The 18,512-nt window shown below is 46.1% G+C and overlaps 1 long non-coding RNA gene across 1 annotated transcript; it reads right to left on the reverse strand.

Moving 5' to 3' along the window:
• Positions 1-4,939: 4,939 nt before the first annotated feature.
• LOC129046308 (uncharacterized) lies at positions 4,940-17,243 on the reverse strand. The gene is made up of 3 exons (XR_010408046.1): positions 17,100-17,243; positions 7,670-7,753; positions 4,940-6,428 (listed from the first exon to the last, which is right to left on the reverse strand). It is a non-coding gene; the product is annotated as an uncharacterized LOC129046308 (long non-coding RNA).
• Positions 17,244-18,512: the final 1,269 nt, after the last annotated feature.

Raw genomic sequence — 18,512 nt, forward strand, 5'->3', positions numbered from 1 at the left:
GAATACAATTTATATAATCACACTGTATGTTTCTGGTGAAGAGCTGGAGTGACTTAAATATCCATTACTAAGGGAATGGATAAGCAAAACGGCAGGCCTCTTCTTTGGATGGTCAACACTTATTAAACCACAGCACTATGTTAAAAAAAAATTTCTTAAAAAAAAAAAATTTCTTTCACAACAAAATCACTTGTAAAAGTTAATACCACAATCAAAATACAAAAGTTCATTCACCCCAAAACTCCCTCATTCTACTCCTTTGTAGCCCCATCCTCCCCTCATCCCAGTCATAGACAACCATGGATCTGTTCTCTATCACTATACATTTGCCTTTTTGAAAATGGCATAGAAATGGAACCACACAGTATGGAACCTTTGAGACCAGCTACTTTCACTCACTATTCGTGCCTCTGGGATTCATCCATGTTGTATGTATATTGACGGTTTATTCCTTTTTATGGACAAATACCATTCCATTGTATGGACATACTCCAGTTTATCCATTAAGCCATTGAAGATGTTTGGGTTGTTTCTAGTTTGGGGCAGCAATGAATTAAACTGCTATAAACATTTATTGTACAGGTTTTTTGATAAACATATAATTTTATCTCCAAGATAAATACTTAGGAATAGGATTGCTGGGTCATAAGGCAAGAGTTTGTTTAACTTTACAAGAAATGGAGAAACTGTTTTTCAGAGTGCTTGTATAATTTTTTATTACCACCAGCAATGTATAAGAATCCTAGTTTCATAAGTTTTCAGGCTATAGATACTGTACATATATCATTAGATTCATATTCATTTCACCTTTTTGAACTATTGTAAATAGTACTTTTAGAATTTCAGTTTTCAATTTTTCATTGCTAGTATATAGAATAAATGCAATTGATTTTTGCATGTTGATCTATATACTACAACCTTGCTAAATTCATTTATTAGTTCTAGCAGTTTTTTGTAGATTCCATGGAATTTTTGTAGATTCCATGGAATTTTTCTAAACAATCATGTCATCTACAAGTAGGGACAGTTTTATTTTTTCCTTTCCAATACATAGGACTTTTATTTCTTTCCTTTTTTTCTTTTTAAGATTTTATTTATTTATCTGAGACACAGAGATACAGACAGAAAGAGAGAGCATGAGCAGGGGGAGAGGCAGACAGAGAGGGAGAAGCAGGCTCCCCACTGAGCCAGGAGCCTCATGTGGGGCTTGATCCCAGGACCCTGGGATCATGACCTGAGCTGAAGGCAGACACTTAACCATCTGAGCCACCCAGGCGCCCCCTTATTTCTTCTTCTGTTCTTATTGTACCGGTTAGGATTTCTAGTATAAATAAATAAAAGTAGCGAGAATGGACATTTTGCTTTGTTCCCAATCTTAGGAAGTTTCTTTAAAAATTAAACATACAGTTACCACAGGATTCAGCCTTTCCTTTCCAAAGTACTACCACTCCCCACCCAAAAAAACCAAAAGCATATGTCCATACAAAGATTTTTATACAAATGTTCATAATAACTTTATTTATAAGAGCCCCAAACTGAAAACAACTCAAATGCCCACCAACAGTGAAAGAATAAATAATAATATATCTTTATAATGGAATACTACTCAGTAAAGAAAAAAGGAATGAACAATTGATACATACAGCAACCGTTGTCCCTCTGCCTACCCCTGTCCCTCCCTGGGCTCGCACGCACTCACACTCTCTCTCTTAAATAAATAAATAAATAAATAAATAAATAAATAAATAAATAAATAAATAAAATCTTAAAAACCAATAATTGCTCATGTATTTTCCTTTACTGAGATCTTTATTTCTTCATATGGCTTTGAGTTACTGTCTAGTGTCCTTTCATTTCACTTTGCAAAACTCCCTTGAGCATTTCTTGCAGGGCAAGTCTGGTGGTCACAAACCCCCTCAGCTTTTGTTTATCTGGGAATGTCTTAATTTCTCCCTCACTTTTGAAGAACAGTTTTTCGGGATATAGGATTCTTGGTGGACAGTTTCTTTCTTTTAACACTTTGAATATATTGGCCCTCTGTCTTCTGGCCTCCAAAGTTCCTGATGAGAAATCTGCCGGTAATCTTACCGAGGTTCCTTTGTATGTGATGATTTGCTTCTCTTGATGCTGTCAAGATTTTCTCTTTGGCTTCTGAAAGTTTGGTTATAATGTGTCTCAGTATGAGTCTCTTTGAGTCCATTTTATTTGGAGTTTGTTGAGCTTCCTGGATGTTTATATTCATGTCTTCCATCTAATTTGGAAAGTTTTCAGCCACAACTTGGAAACAACCCAAATGTCCACCAATATTTCTTCAAATATTCTCACTCCTCCTTTCTCTGTCTCTCCTCCCTTTGGGACTCCCACACTTGAGTACTAGTTCACTTGATGGCATCCCATAGGTCTCTCAGGTTCTGTTTGCTTTTCTCCAACCTTTATTTTCCCTGTCTCAGACTTGAAATATTCCATTGTCCTACACTCAAGTTCACTGATTCTTTCTTCTGCCTGCTCAAATCTGTCTTTGAATCCCTCTACTGAATTTTTCATTTCAATTATTGTACTTTTCAACTACAGAATTTCTTTCTGGTTTCTTTTTAGGTTTTCTATCTCTTTATTGATATTTCCATTTTGTTCACACACACTGTCTTCTTGACTTCCTCCACATCTTCCTTTAATTCCTTGAACATCTTTAAGATAGCTATTTTAAAATCTTTAACATATCTGCCATTAGGTTTTGGTTTTTTGTTTTTTTTTTTTAAGATTTTATCTTATTCATTTGAGAGAGATAGCAAGCATGAGCAGGGGTGAAAGGGCAGAGGGAGAGGGAGAAGCAGATTCCCCACTGAGCAGGGAGCCCAATGTGGGGCTCCAGGGTCCTGGGATCATGACCTGAGCCAAAGGCAGACTCTTAACAACTGAGCCACCCAGGCACCCCATGGTCTTTTTTGAAGACAGTTTCTGTTGGTTTTTTTTTTTCTTCTTTGAATGCCACATTTTCCTGTTTCTTTGTATGCTTTGTGATTCTTTTGTTCAACATTTGAATCTAATAATGTGGTAACTCTGGACATCAGATCATCCCTTTCTGAGGGTTCATTGATTTTATTGTTTTTATTTATCATCATTATTGTTATTTTTATTGTTGTAGACTATCTCTGTGGTGCTGAGGATCAGCCTGAGGTATAAACTTAAAGTCTTCTCCTTCTTCTTTTTTAAGTAGGCTCCACACCGAGCATGGAGCCCAATGAGGGGCTTGAACTCATGATCCTGAGATCAAGACCTGAGCTCAGATCAAGAGTTGGATGTTTAACTGACTGAGCCACCTAGGTGCCCCAAACTTAAGGTCTTCTTAGGTCTTTCCTGAGGCTTTCCTTGGGCATGCGCAGTCACTCTCTAATATTCCCCGTATATGTAGTTATTTTTTGAATATCCTAGTCTTTAATGTCTAGCTCTGAAAGGGGAAAAAGCAAAAGTGAAGGAAGGAGAAAAGGTGCTAGCCCTTCACATCCCCTGGAAGTCACTTAAGCTGGAGAGAAAGGGGCTTGCGACAAAGAGGGAGGTGCAATAACCATGACTGCCCACCTCTTTGTCTGCACCTCTGTGATCAGAAGCAGTAATCAGCAATCAGAGCACAGATCCCCAGTATCTGGAGAACAGAGTCCTTATTGCCCACATGGGCTCCCACAGCTGCATGCAAGTTGCTCCTGGAACACATGCATGACACCCTGTCATGTGGCTGGGGGTGGTGGATGGGTAGCTGCTACTATGTTAAAAACCCAAATCAGGGGCACCTGGGTGGCTCAGTTGGCTAAGTGTCTGCCTTCAGCTCAGGTCATGATCCCAGGGTCCTGGGATCAAGCCCCACATGAGGCTCCTGGCTCAGCAGGGAGCCTGCTTCTCCCTCTCTGTCTGCCTCTCCCCCTGCTCATGCTCTCTCTTTCTGTATCTCTGTGTCTCAAATGAATAAATAAAATCTTTAAAAAGAAAAAGAACCCAAATTAACTACAATTTACCATCCAAGCCTTCCACTGGAAACTGAAAGCTTTCAACAGACTCCAGAGTTCCAAAATAGTTGTATCAGACAGATTCTGCCAAAGCAACTGTAGTCTAGATGGAGAGACAGATTCCTGGTGCTTCCAATTCTTCCATCTTCCCACTGTTTGCCATGTTTTTTTTTTTTTTTAACTTAGATCAGCAGTTCTAACTACCAAATTAAAGGGAACTCATGGGGCAAAGGAACATGTTAAATGACACCACATGTATACAATCAGCAAAATCCAGGCTGTGGGAACTCTGTATGACCTGGCTTTGTTAAAAATTATGTTTAGAGAAGAAAAAAAAAAAAGAGGTGAAGCTATAACTTAAAAGAGACTTAAAAACACAAAATCAAATGCAATGTATGGACCTCACTTGGAAAACCAGGAAAAATATTTTTATGAGACAAGAAAGGAAATCTATTAATCGACTGGCTATTTAACCGTAATAGGTATTTTAAATTCTATCTAACACAAGAACTGAAACCATGTATTTCAACGTGGCGATGGTTTGTTCCAAGAAAGTCTTGCCTAGAAGAAAAATCTGTAAAAGCTCACTTATCAGACAACAGCTTGCTTATCAAGACTGTTTCAAGACCCTCACTTTGTTGTGTTCACCAATCCTAAACCATTGTATCACAATCCTTGCCTAATCCTGGCCAGTTTCTTGGTATGAAGAGCCTGCCTCAAACAGCCTTCCTTGATTTTCCCTTTTGTGGTACCGCTGAGATTTTGGTGGTCTCTGTTAGAGAGTCAACTATTAACAGGTATAACAAATTTTTTTGTGTCGTGTTTAGTAAGAAAAGGGGAGGCTTATCTCCTTGAAGAAATATACTGAAGGATTTACATATTTTAGAAGATTTTACTTATTTATTTGAGAAAGAGAAACGAGCAGGGGGAGAGGGGAGAGGCAGGGAGAGAGGGAGAAGCAGACTCCCCGCTGAGCAGGGAGCCCCACCCAGGTAGATCCCAGGACCCCCTCCCCCGCCCAGATGATGACCTGAGCAGAAGGCAGATGCTGAACCAACTGAGCCACCCAGGCGCCCCCTGATGGATTTACATATAAAATGCAAGTAAGACTGAGATTTGCTTCAATATAGTAGGGGACAGAGAATGGGTGGGGCATAGAAAAAATGAAATTGACCATAAGGTGATAATTTTTGAAGCTTGTTGGTAGGTTGGTAGCTACCTGGGGTTTCCTACACGATTTTTGTCTACTTATGTACATGTTTGAAATTGCCCATAATAAAAGGTGTTTTTTTTTTAAGTGTGCTACTCAGACCACAACATTGGAGTTATGCTTAATCATCCTCTCTTCCTCTCTTGTGCTATATCCAATCCATTAGCATATCCTACCTATATTCAAAATTCCTCTAGAATCTGACCATTTCTCATTACCTCCACTGCCACTTCCCTGTCCAAACACCACCGTTCCCACCTTGATTCCTGCAATAGCCAACGGTTCAATGCTTCAGCCTTTGCCCTCCCTGATCCCCATTCTATTCTCAACACAGCAGCCAGAGTGATTCTTTTCAAAAATAAGTCTAAAAGCTCTTCTCAAAACCTTGCAATGGCTCTCCATCGCACTCAGAGTCAAAGTCAAAGTTCTTACAAAGGTCTACAAGGTCCTGCACTCTCTGTCCCACTCCTTGATCTCTCTGACCTCATCTCCTACAACACATCCTTTGGGTCAGTCCAGTCACACTGGCCTCCTTCTGGTTTCACCAATGCACCAGGCACGCTCCCACCTCAGGACATTTGCATTTACCGTTCCTTCTGATCTAGGGTGCCACCTCTTTCAGGTCTTTACACAAAAGTCCCCTTCTCAATGAAACCTTCTCTGACTGCCCCTATTACAACTGCTGCCATCCCCTCCCCACCCAGGCATTCCCTTTTCCCCACCTTTTTTCTCTCCTGTACTTACCACCATCATATGTCATACTTGTTTATAGTCTTGTCTCCCTCCTTAGAAAAATAAGTCCCACAAAAGCAGGGATTTCTGTCTGTTCTGTTCCCTCCTATAGACCCAGTGACTGAAACAGTGCCTGGAACAGAACAGGTGCCCAGTAACTATTCATTCTATGACTTTGGTCACTAGTGTTTTCCATACAGTGCCCTCCGCCACCGCACTATTCCTCCAGGGTTCAAACTTAGGTGTTAGGTCCAAATGGGATAATTAGGAAAGAAAATCTTGATTTTTTTTTTTTTTTAATTATCCTAAGGGAAGAGAAGTAGGGTCCTAGCACAGCAGTCTATGTAAATGATGCACTGCGGGGCAGCATCTGTGAACGGTGCTTCTGGGGTGAGGGTCGCCAATGGATCCAGGCCCTTAGACAATGGCATTACCGGTAAATCATCCCAGTGTGCTGGGAGACTGGAAATAATGTTCAATTTCTCTTCCTAGGAACCCAAGAAATGCAAAAACAATGTTACTTTGGCAGCTTTACAAACAAGGGAAGGAAATGGAAATGAGCAAACTTTGTTCAGGACAAACTTTCAATGCAGTGTTTGATTTTCTGTGTGTCTCAGACAAATGACTCCAATTTCTGACTTTTTAAAAATACTGAAAATAATCATATCATGGAATCAAAAATACCAGTACGCACTTTGGAAAAACTGTTTGGTAGTACCTGCTAGGACTCTATCTATGTATGCCTTATGACCTACCAATTCCACAACTGGATATTTACCCAAGAAAAGTGATTGCATATATCCACATACAAGAATGCTCCTGGCAGCTCTATTCATAAAAGCTCAAAACTAGAAATAGCCCAACTGTCCACCAACAATAGACTTGGGAAATAAATGTGGCATAGTCACAAAATGAAATGCTTTACAGGGATGTTTAAAAGTAACAATCCTGCCGCATGCAACAATATGGTGGACTCTCACGACATAATGCTGAGTGAAAGAAGCCAATGACAGAAGAATATATAATTGTACGATTCCTTTTATATAAATATCAGGAACGGGCAAACCTAACTTGCGGTGAGAGAAATCAGAAAGTGGTTAGCTCTGGATGGTGCTGACTGAAGGGGGCACATGGGAACCTTCTAGAACGTTAGAATATTCTATATCTTGACCGAGGTGGTTGTTACATATACATTCACGTGTATAAGTTCATAGATATATATGCATATATACAAATTCATTGAGCTGTACACCTAAGTTTTGTGCTCTAAGTTATACCCCAATAAAAAAGTTAAAATCCTTAAAGATTTTAAATAAAATAGAATAAATAACGTGTGTCAGTACTTTCAAGACCTGCAATACCAGAATGCAGGGCTGGTGGCCAGTGGAATGTACACATGGAGAATGGGGCCAGGTTCTCAGTTTCCCCCTCTCGCCACAAGGTGGCTCTCTCCCCTCTCTCAAGTCTTCCCCAGTCCTCTGGGAAAACTCAGGAAATGTCCCAGGAAGCAGAGGGTTGTGTGCTCCTGGGCACTCTGGACAGCCTGAGCCCCAGACTAAAAATACTGTGTAATGACGCCGGCCTCACTACAGAAGAGTGTAGCCCTTTTAAGGCAAAGACTTGAATCCCAGTTCTGCCATTTCCTAGCTGTGTGACCTTGGGACTGTTCCTTAACTTCTCTATGCCTCAGTTTCCACATCTGTACAGTGGAAATAATAATAGTACATACCTTGTGATGTGGTTGTTGGTGGTGGTGGTGCTGTTGTTGTTAGCGTGAAATGAGTTCACCCTTAGGAAACTCTCAGAACATCACCTGTCAGAGAAGAAGAGCTCAATGTCATTATCTGAGTTAGTATTAAGAGAGGAAATGTCAGTAACTGCAAGAGGAACACCTGGCACCTCACTTCTTCTGGGGGCCAAGCAGGTATTAGAAAGCTGATGAGCTGGAGATGAAAAGAGCCTGTTCTGGCTTCTATGTTCTTTTCTAGAACCTATGTTCTTTTCTAGAACCTTCTATGTTCTTTTCTAGAACCTGACGGCCCAAAGGGTTTCGCCAGTCTTTCTGTAGCTTTCAGAGCTCTGTACCTCAATGTGGGGAGGCAGAATAATGGTCCCCTCCCCCAAAGATTTCTACAGCCTCGTCCCCCGGGCCTGTGAATATGTTACCTTACCTGGCAAAAGTGACCTTGTAGTGACCTCATGAGTACCCTGAGATGGGGAGGTTATCCTGGATTACACCAGGCAAGAAGGACAGACGCAGGAGGATCGGAGTCACAGAAGCAGAAATGAGAACAAAAGCAGAAGTCAGAGTAGCTTAGCTAGGAGCCAAGGAATGCAGGCAGCCTCTGGAAGCTGGAAAACTCAAGGAGGGGATTCTCCCCTAGAGCCTCTGTAAGAACTGTAGGGACAAACGGCGCGCCGCCCCAAGATGCACCAATTTGGCATAAAGGCTTTTTGAGTTAAAAAAGCAATCGAAGGGCTCCTGGGTGGCTCAGTCAGTTGAGCATCCAACTCTTGATTTCGGCTCAGGTCATGATCTCAGGGTCGTGGGACTGAGCCCCTCACTGGACTCCCGAGAGCGAAGAGTCTGCTTAAGGTTCTCTCTCTCCCTCTCCCTCTGCCCCTCCCCATTGCTCACGCACATGCTGTCTTTCAAATAAATACAATCTAAAAAAAAAAAAGCAATCGAAACCCAGCAGATGCAGGAAAAGCTCTGTAACCACCACCCCCCAACTCAATCTAAAAGAATTTAGATAGGAGACCTGCCCTGGGAAGAGAGCCATCGCCATAGGTAACTACATTATGATATGAACTAGGCATGGTGCACAGCGGGGATCCTAGCAAGGCCACTCTGATCAAAGTCCTCCCTTTATCCCCTTGTGTCTAGTGGCCCGGCAAACATTTGTTTACCAAACATTTGTTTTTCATCTTTGTGTAAACTGTATTCCTTTCCTCTGAAGTCCCAGCCACCCACCCACTTCCCCATCCAGAAGGACATATAGACCTCTTTTTGCCTGAGTGTCTGGAATTTCCTTGTCTGTGTGGATCCCCCGTGTGTACACCTGTGAAATATGATTTCCTCCTGTTAACCTGTCTCATGTCAACTGGATTCTCAGTCCAGCTAGAAGGACCTTGAAGGGGACAGGAGTTCCGGCTCCCCGACAAAACACGGTCTTTGATGTTAGCCCTGTAAGACCTACTTCAGGTTTCTGACCTCCAGAAACTATAGGATAATAGGCGGATAATAGGTGTGTGTTGGTTTCAGCCGCTAAGCTTGTGGTCACTTGGTACAGCAGCAACTGGAAACGCACACACTCAACTCCACGCAGCGTCTGGGCAACTTGCGGGGGTGTCTGCCGTTGTGACGTGATTTTGGAGTAGTGTTGGGGTCCGGGGCCGATGGCCGAGAAAGAATTCTTACGACTTGAGATGTCTTCGGTACAAAAAGGTGGTTTTATTAAAGCAAGGGGCAGAAAGAGCTGCTGCCTCAGCATTGTGAGGAGCAACTGATTCTACCTTTCAGAGTTGAGGGAGGTAAAGACAAAGGGAAGTTCCAAAAGGACTTTCATATGCTAAAGAAGACTCACAGGATCCTGGAAGCCTTGCTGTTGTCAAACTAAGGTGGTTTTTCCCTCTAGCAAAGCATTAACATTAAGACAGTTGGGAGTTTCCGGGAGGAACATTATACTCTGCCTGCCTCAAGTATTTGTTAATGGGCTGCAGGTTATAAGGACATTTAATCTTACCAACATTTCCCTCTCTCTTTGTTTCCCACATCAGTTGTACATCTTAATTTCCTTCATCTATTTAAACAGGACAGGCAGGGGCGCCTGGGGGGCTCAGTCAGTTAAGCAGCTGCCTTTGGCTCAGGCCATGATCTCAGGGTCCTGGGACCAAGCCCCACATCGGGCTCCTTGCTCAGCGGGGAAGCTGCTTCTCCCTCTGCCTCTGCCCCTCCCCCTGCTTGTGCTCACTCTCAAATAAATAATAAAATAAACAAATAAACAGATAGGACACCCGATCTCATGGTTCAACATTCAGTAAGTACACACAACCACCTTAGCTGAACCCGATTCACACCCTTGGACCCCGCACTGCCACTTCTGCCTACATATTTGACAGAAATGCACAGGTGTGTCCACCCAAGGACCTTGACAAGAATGTTCCTAGCAGCACTATCTGTCATTGCCAAACACTGGAAGTGACCCAAATGCCTGTCAGCAGCAGAGTAGATAAATAAATACACTCATCATTTCCTACACAGCCACCTCGGGCCCTGAATCTGCCCTTCTCAGTGCTCACAGCAGGAAGGAGCTCCTGGAAGACTCTGATCACCCCCCCCCCCCCAGTAAGTACGTATAATATCAACAGTCAGTATTTGGGGATGTCTACGAGCACAGAGGGGTTGAAGCACCGTCCATGTGTCAACTGATCTCATCCTCACAGCAACACTCTAAGGTCAGGGCTTTTATTATCCCCATTGTACAGATGGGGAAACCGAGGCACGGGACATCTAAATAAGACACCAAGGCATGCTTGCTCGTGCAGAACGAGGATTCGAACCCAAGCAGTGTGGCTCTACTATAGGAGTAGGAGACATAGAAAGTCACAAGTGGACGTGGCCTGGGAGCGGCAAGCTTGTCCCCTCACAGCTGGGACACATGCAACCCTCGGGTCCCAAACTGCAAGGGGTCGGCGGCCTCGAGACTGTCTGGCAGCACTTTCTTTTTCTTTTTTTAACACTTTTTTTTTTTTTTTAAGATTGTATTTATTTGCGAGAGAGAGAATGAGAGACAGAGAGCATGAGAGGGAGGAGGGTCAGAGGGAGAAGCAGACTCCCCGCCGAGCAGGGAGCCCGATGCGGGACTCGATCCCGGGACTCCAGGATCATGACCCGAGCCGAAGGCAGTCGCTTAACCGACTGAGCCACCCAGGAGCCCCTGGCAGCACTTTCTAATCCTTGGGCTGGCCCTACAAGGGGGCAGCCTTCCCAGGAGGTTGGTGGGCCCAGGCTGAGGGTGCCGGAGTGTGGGGCTGATCATGTCCTTTCCAGCTCCAAACTGGGTGACAGGACACTTGCTCCTGGTCTGATGGCCAGTGCTGGGGAAGCCCTTAGGGGCACTGTGGAGGGCACGGCGGTGGAGGTGGGGGAGTCAGGAGTAACTTCGACATTGCAAAAGCCCAACACTTGAACCCGGTCCTTAGCTCTGGGCCAGAATACCACCTCTGAGTGGCCAGGATGTACTGGTTGTCCCCCTCTGTTCCTAGACCAAGGACCAGAAAAACTGAGTTCTGATTGGTAAAACACAGGGAAATTGATGAACACTCCAAAGGCACCATGAGAAACAATACCTCTTCCAACGGTGGAAGACGGGGTTTGGGTTTGCCGGATCAGCTGTAAAAGCTTCACTGTTTTTACAGGCATGAGCCTCTAAAAGGCTGTGAGCCCTGAGGACAGGGAGGCCACTCCAGGACACCAGGAACCAGGAGCCACCCACACCCAGAGTTACTGGAAGAATGACTGCTCCCGTCTGCGTACTGCAGAGACAGGCCCCCGTGCCAGGACGGCTGTCTCTAATCTGCTGGTGACAGCCCAGCCAGCCTCACTTTTCCCGGGGAGGGTCTAGAACTATCTGGGTCCAATTATTTTTATAAGCAGCAAAAGTCCTGGGAAACTGGCTTGTGCAAACCACTAAATTTCTCTCACTTGTAAACTGGAGATAATCATCGTTCTGGCTGTGACAATTAAGCGGCCTCCTCTTGTCACGTGCAAGAGCCAGGCGGGGAGACAGGTCTGCGAGGCCTGAAGCTTGCATAAGAGCTAGGAGGGGAGGTGTTGGAATTAACTCGAAAGATCTTGGGAGGAGGGGGTGTGCCTGGCTGGCTCAGTCGTGGAGCATGAAACTCTTGATCTCAGGGTTGTGGTTCCAAGCCCCATGTTGTCTACACCCCTGGTTGGGAGTAGAGATGACTTAAAAAAAAAACAAAAAACAGACGAACTATGAGAGATGATGGACTCTGAAAAACTAACTGGGTTCTAGAGGGGAGGGGGGTGAGGGGATGGGTTAGCCTGGTGGTGGGTATTGAGGAGGGCACATTCTGCATGGAGCACTGGGTGTTATGCACAAGCAATGAGTCATGGAACACTTCATCTAGAACTAATGATGTAATGTATGGGGATTAACATAAGAATTAAAAGAAACAAACAAACAAAAAACAAAAGATCTTGGGATGCATAAAACCCTTGCCTGCACCTTTACTTACAAACGAATTCTTCATTGAGCTAAAGACAAAAATCAAGGAAAACCTAGATTGATGTATATTTGATAGATCAAAATTAACTAATCTAGATTAAAAACCCTGGGGGACGCCTGGCAGGCTCAGTCAGAAAAGCATGTGACTCTTGATCTTGGGGTTTTGAGTTTGAGCCCCACGTTGGGTGTAGACAGGACTTAAAAAATAAATAAATAAATAGGGGCGCCTGGGTGGCTCAGTCGTTAAGCGTCTGCCCTCGGCTCAGGTCATGATCCCAGGGTCCTGGGATCGAGCCCCGCATCGGGCTCCCTGCTCGGCGGGAAGCCTGCTTCTCCCTCTCCCACTCCCCCTGCTTGTGTTCCCTCTCTCGCTGTGTCTCTGTCAAATAAATAAATAAATAAATAAATAAAATCTTAAAAAAACAACAACAGGTAATGCAGTGACTAATTACAATTAAATAATGTCAAGGTATTCGCTCATCAACCTGCAAATGTGGATGCCGTCAAAGCTTCTGGCCAGCCTCCTGCAGACAACCACACCCAAATGAGAAACGCAGACGCAACAGTTCTGCTGAGCCACCCTCTCCTGTTCTGTTCCCTTCCACCACACAAACCCTGTCCACTCTGAGCCTGAGGGTTTCCTTCAGAGAAGCCCCGCAGGGGAGCTCCCCGGGGTCCTCTCTCAAAAGGCCTCCCACCTCCCCTGCCCAGGAGCAGAAGGCAAGAGCCCCGAGCTGATGGGAGCTATGGAGATTGCGCCGCCGGCCGCGGTCCTTCCCGTAGTCACAGGACTGGCGTGGCCGCGTGCCTCGCTTTCGCCCACGGAATGAGGTGCAAGTGACAGAGTGCCGGTTGCAAGCCTGGGTCTCATTTGAGGGGCCTTGCACGTTTCCACTTGTCCTTTTGCACCTGCACGAGGACAAGCCCAGGCTAGCCCACTGGAAAGCGGCAGACACTTGGAGGGAAACCAAGTCTCCCAGCCACCCTGCAGACCTGGGAGCCAACACAGCCAACCCCAGGAGACCCAGCGGGCCAACGCTGCTCAAACCGCCGCCTGTGAAGTCAGCTTAAATAAAGGAGATCTCAGACAGAATGTCAGGTGGAGAGAACAGCGGGGAAGAGCAGCCCAGCAGAGGGAAGGGATGGAGGACCCGGGGGTGAGGGAGAAGAGAGGCTGCTTTTGACTGGGTGCTCAGGGAAAGCCCTGGGAGTGGGTGACCTGCCAGAGATGCAGGAACAAGAGGGAGAGGGAGCTCGGCACAGCTGGAGAGGGTGCAGCCAGTCAAAGCCAGGAGGCAGGCATGCGGTCGCGTGCACGAAGAAGGGAGCGAACAAGGCAGGGAGCAGGGTGGCAGGAGGTGGTGTCCGAGCGGCGGGCAGTGATGGGATCACGAGGAACGAGGACCGTGCATGCTGTCGTTGCAACAATTAAATGTGTTACTATGTGGAAAGCGCTCAGGACAGCGCCTGGGTCATGGTGAGCATCCAGAAAGTGTCGGCCCTTGCTTTACTGTTGGCACTTTTATCCACAAAATGCAGTGTCTCCCTCTCCCGGGGTCCTAAGAGGAAAATCCCCACAGGATGATTGCCCCTTCCTGGAACTAAGGAGAAAGAGGTTCATGCGGAGGGGTCGGGGTGGGGGAGGGCGGGGAGGGATCTTGACAAGGAAACTCACCTTTGACTCTATCTGAGTTGGTATCCTTTGAATCCTTATAGCAAGACTGAGTCCGTGTATTATTTATGATATTAAAAAAAATATCGCTGGGGCGCCTGGGTGGCTCAGTTGGTTAAGCGACTGCCTTCGGCTCAGGTCATGATCCTGGAGCCCCGGGATCGAGTCCCGCATCAGGCTCCCTGCTCGGCAGGGAGTCTGCTTCTCCCTCTGACCCTCCCCCATCTCATGTGCGCTCTCTCTCTCTCTCTCTCTCTCTCTCAAATAAATAAATAAAATCTTTAAAAAAAAAAATATCGCCAAACAACCCAGATGCCCATCACCAGAGGAATCGATAAGCCAGGTGTGGTATATCTATACAGCGGAATATTACATAGTTGTAAAAAGGAATGCAGTACTGATCCATGCCACACTGTGGATGAAAACGTGGTGCTAAGTGAAAGAAGCCAGAACCAAAAGGTCACATGTTGTTCGATCCCATTTTGATGAAATGCCCAGAACAGAGGACCCACACAGAAAGCAGACTGGTGGTTACCAGGGGCTGTGGGAGGGAGAGATGGGCAGTCACTGCTTCATGGGTACATGAAGTCCTTTTGGGGTGATGAAAACGTTTTGGAACAAGAGAGAGGTGGTGATCGCACAACACAGTGAATGTACAAAATGCTACTGAATTGTACACTTTATTTTTTTTAAGATTTTATTTATTTTATTAGAGAGAGAAAGCATGAGTGGGGGGAAGGGCAGAGGGAGAGGGAGAAGCAGACTCCCCACTGAGCAGGGAGCCCGATGCGGGGCTCGATCCCAGGACCCCAGGATCGTGACCTGACCCAAAGGCAGACGCCTAACCGACTGAGCCACCCAGGTGCCCCTGAATTATACACTATAAAATGGCTAGTTTGGGGGCACCTGGGTGGCTCAGTCATTAAGCGTCTGCCTTTGGCTCAGGTCATGATCCCGGGGTCCTGGGATCAAACCCCGCATCGGGCTCCCTGCTCTGGGAGAAGCCTGCTTCTCCCTCTCCCTCTGCCTGCCGCTCCCCCGCTTGTGTGTACTCTCACTCTCTGTCAAAAAATAAATAAAATCTTAAAAAAATAAAATAAAATAAAATATTTAAAATAGCAGCCAGAAGCGCCTGGGTGGCTCAGTCGTTAAGCGTCTGCCTTCGGCTCAGGTCATGATTCCAGGTCCTGGGATCGAGCCCCGCATCGGGCTCCCTGCTCTGCGGGAAGCCTGCTTCTCCCTCTCCCACTCCCTCTGCTTGTGTTCCCTCTCTCGCTGTGTCTCTCTCTGTCAAATAAATAAATAAATATCTTTAAAAAAATAAATAAAATGGCTAGTTTTATGCTATGAGAATTTTAGTTCAATTTTGTAAAAATACCAAAATAATTGGAAGTCAAGCCTCCTGGGAGGAATCACTCCCATCCTTTGTAACCTGGCAGGAAATCTAAAACCCAATCTGTTCCCTAAAACACTCATTTCGAGTTTCATGGCAATTCCTCCCAGAAACCATTGACAGGGAGAGGAAGAGCGAGCCAGACAAACCTCCACCCATCTCTGAGAGGTTGGGTACTTCCGGGGCACCCTCCATGCAGCCTGCCCCGCCTGAGCGTTTGTGGGTGCTGCCCCGTGGCTGAAATACCACCCCCTCCACTGTCCCCTCAACAAGGGCAGTAACATCTAGATGGTTAAAAACCAAGTTGGGGGGTGCCTGGGTGGCTCAGTTGTTAAGCGTCTGCCTTTGGCTCGGGTCATGATCTCAGGGTCCTGGGATCGAGCCCCGCATCAGGCTCCCTGCTCGGCAGGGAGCCTGCTTCTCCCTCTCCCACTCCCCCTGCTTGTGTTCCCTCTCTCGCTGTGTCTCTCTCTGTCAAATAAATAAATAAAATCTTAAAAAAAAAAAAAACAACAACCAAGTTGGTCCCAGAGCCAGATGGCCCCCTGCTGCAAGCTGTGCATTCTCAGGAAGGTGACTTCACCTCTCAGAAGCTCCACTCCCCCATCTGTAAAATGGGTCCAATACTAAGACCTTCCACTTCACAGAATTGGATGTGAGGATGAAATGACATGATTCGTGGATGGCACTTCGAACTCAAGAACTCCATACATCTGTTCCACGAATATACACAGAGCACCGACTGAATGCCAGTCACTGTCCCCAATACTGGGGACACAGCAGTGATCGAGACAGACACAATCTTTGCCCTGACAAACTTAACATGTTAGTGGGGAGCAGGGAGGACAGACGATAGACAGGGCAGAGCTAACTATACGATACGGCAGCCCCAGTGTTAAAATATGGTAGGAAAGTGTTAAAAACAAATGAAGTAGGGAAGGATAAAAGTGTCAAGGGGTGTGTTGTGCAGGGGTGAGGGGTGTTCAACTAGGACCGCCTGGGAAGACTTCATGAAGAAAGCGATTCATGGAGTTAATGTGTATAAATTGCTTAGAACTGTCCTTAGCGCACAGCAAACACTGTAAAGTGCAGGTGACACTGCAGATGGTGGGGGATGGGCATTCCAGGCAGAGGGAACAGCAAGTGCAAAGGTCCTGAGGAGGGAACAGGCCTCTGTTGGTATGGATCGTTGAGGGGGCCGGCATGGCTGGACAGGAGGGCAGCGTGCAAGCAGGTGGAAGGCAGACAGGAAGTGGGAGCTGGACCCCAAGGGGCCTGTGGGCCACGGTGAGGCCACGGGCCTCTCCCCTGAGTGAGAAGGGAGGCTGCTGCGGTGTTTTGAGAGCTCACTGTTTCTAGTAATAGTCTCATTTCCCTCATTCACCTCCTTTGTGAAAAGACATCTTCGCCTCTCTCCTTTTCTTCCATGGCTGAGTCCTCCTGCCCACACTGCCTCCTCCTCCCACATTTGGGGGGAGGATTTAAAGAATTTTTGATCACATAGTTCTGTATAACACACATGACATTTCTAGGAACCGGGAGTCTTCGGGTCTGGGGACTATGTGACTGGGAGTTTACGTTGCTCTGAATTTTGATAACTGTCAGATTGGAGATGAGCCTCTGACACAAAGATGCCATCAGACCAGGTATCCCGGTGTAAAGGAATGCCTACATAGTCAATAACACCCCTTGGGGAAAAAAAAAGAAAGAAAGAAAAAGGAAAAGCACCGGCTTAGGAGAAACGTGAAATTCTAGTAAAAGGTAATTTAAACAAGAGAGAGAAAGGATTAAGGGCTTGAGCCCGTCTGCTCAGGATTGAAGTCAGGACTTTGTAACTCACCAACCATCGGGCCTTCGCTGCTGGGCTCAGCAGGAAGGAGGCGCCCAAGGGCTCCATCTGAGAAGGCACCAAAGGTGTGTCCCAGAACGTACATGAATGATTTCATGGTTTATTCCAGAATCAGGTATTTCTGCTGTGTGATCCCCATCCTAAAACCCCAGAACGTAAGAAATGACCATAAAAATCAGATGACTAATTTTTTAACCTAATGCTATAGAGAGTTACTATTTCTCACTTTACTCCCCTCTGTCTCCAAATTTACCTGTAACCCCAAGCACCTCAACCTCATTCCCAGCACCTCAGTCCTGCCTGCATCATGCCCTAGCAAATATCTTTAGGTTTTTTTGTTGTATGTGTGGGTTTTTTTTAAGATTTTATTTATTTATTTGACAGAGAGAGACACAGCGAGAGACGAAACACAAGCAGGGAGAGTGGGAGAGGGAGAAACAGGCCTCCCGCAGAGCAGGAAGCCCAATGCAAGGCTTGATCCCAGGACCCCTAACCTCCTGAGCCACCCAGACACCCACAAATATCTTTAGTTTTATTCATTCCTTTCATTAGGGGCTTTCCATGACTCTGGACTCTGAGGGTACAACGGTGGACAAAACAGACTCAGACCCTGCCCCAGATCAATCCCTAATATACGGAAGAGGCTCCATAAAAGCTTTTAGAATGAACAGAAATGGTCTCTCTCTCTCTTTTTAGAATTCTGTACTGGCAGAAAAAAAGAGCTGACCCTCCAATTCTGTCTTTGAAATTTGCTGGCTCCCAAGCTCCAAACTGGGTTACAGAAAAAAATCCCAAGACCGGGCACCTGGGTGGCTCAGTTGGTTAAGCGACTGCCTTCGGCTCAGGTCATGATCCTGGAGTCCCTGGATCGAGTCCCGCATCAGGCTCCCTGCTCGGCAGGGAGTCTGCTTCTCCCTCTGACCCTCCCCCCTCTCATGTGCTCTCTCTCATTCTCTCTCTCTCAAATAAATAAATAAAATCTTTAAAAAAAAAAAATCCCAAGACCAGGGTTCTTTCCTAAATGGGCCACGACCTATTTCCACAGCCTCATCTGATGACTCCCTCCCACGCAAAGCTGCACCCTCTTCCCAGAACAAGGCGGGTTCTCTCGCGCCTTTGCTACTGGAAGCTTAAAGCCCTGCTCCAACGTCACCTCCTCCAAGAAAACATACCGGCACCCCAGCAGAGTCCACCCGTCAGTGTCCCTGCGGCAGGATTTAGTTGAATGTTGTGTCCCGCACCCCGCCCCACCCCCACCAGCCGCAGAAGGAAGCCAGGGGCGGGCAATGCTCCTCGCAGCCGCCAGAGGGCGCTTTCAAAACACCAACCCGACCTCTTGGTTTCAAATTCCCCCCAGCGTCTCCCAGGTGCTCTTAGAGTTACCAGGTAAGACGCTTGCTGGAT

Source organism: Mirounga angustirostris, unplaced genomic scaffold (genome assembly GCF_029215605.1).
Source record: "Mirounga angustirostris isolate CCGP_5_RB_7025 unplaced genomic scaffold, mMirAng1.0.hap1 SCAF_16, whole genome shotgun sequence".
NCBI lineage: Eukaryota > Metazoa > Chordata > Mammalia > Carnivora > Phocidae > Mirounga > Mirounga angustirostris.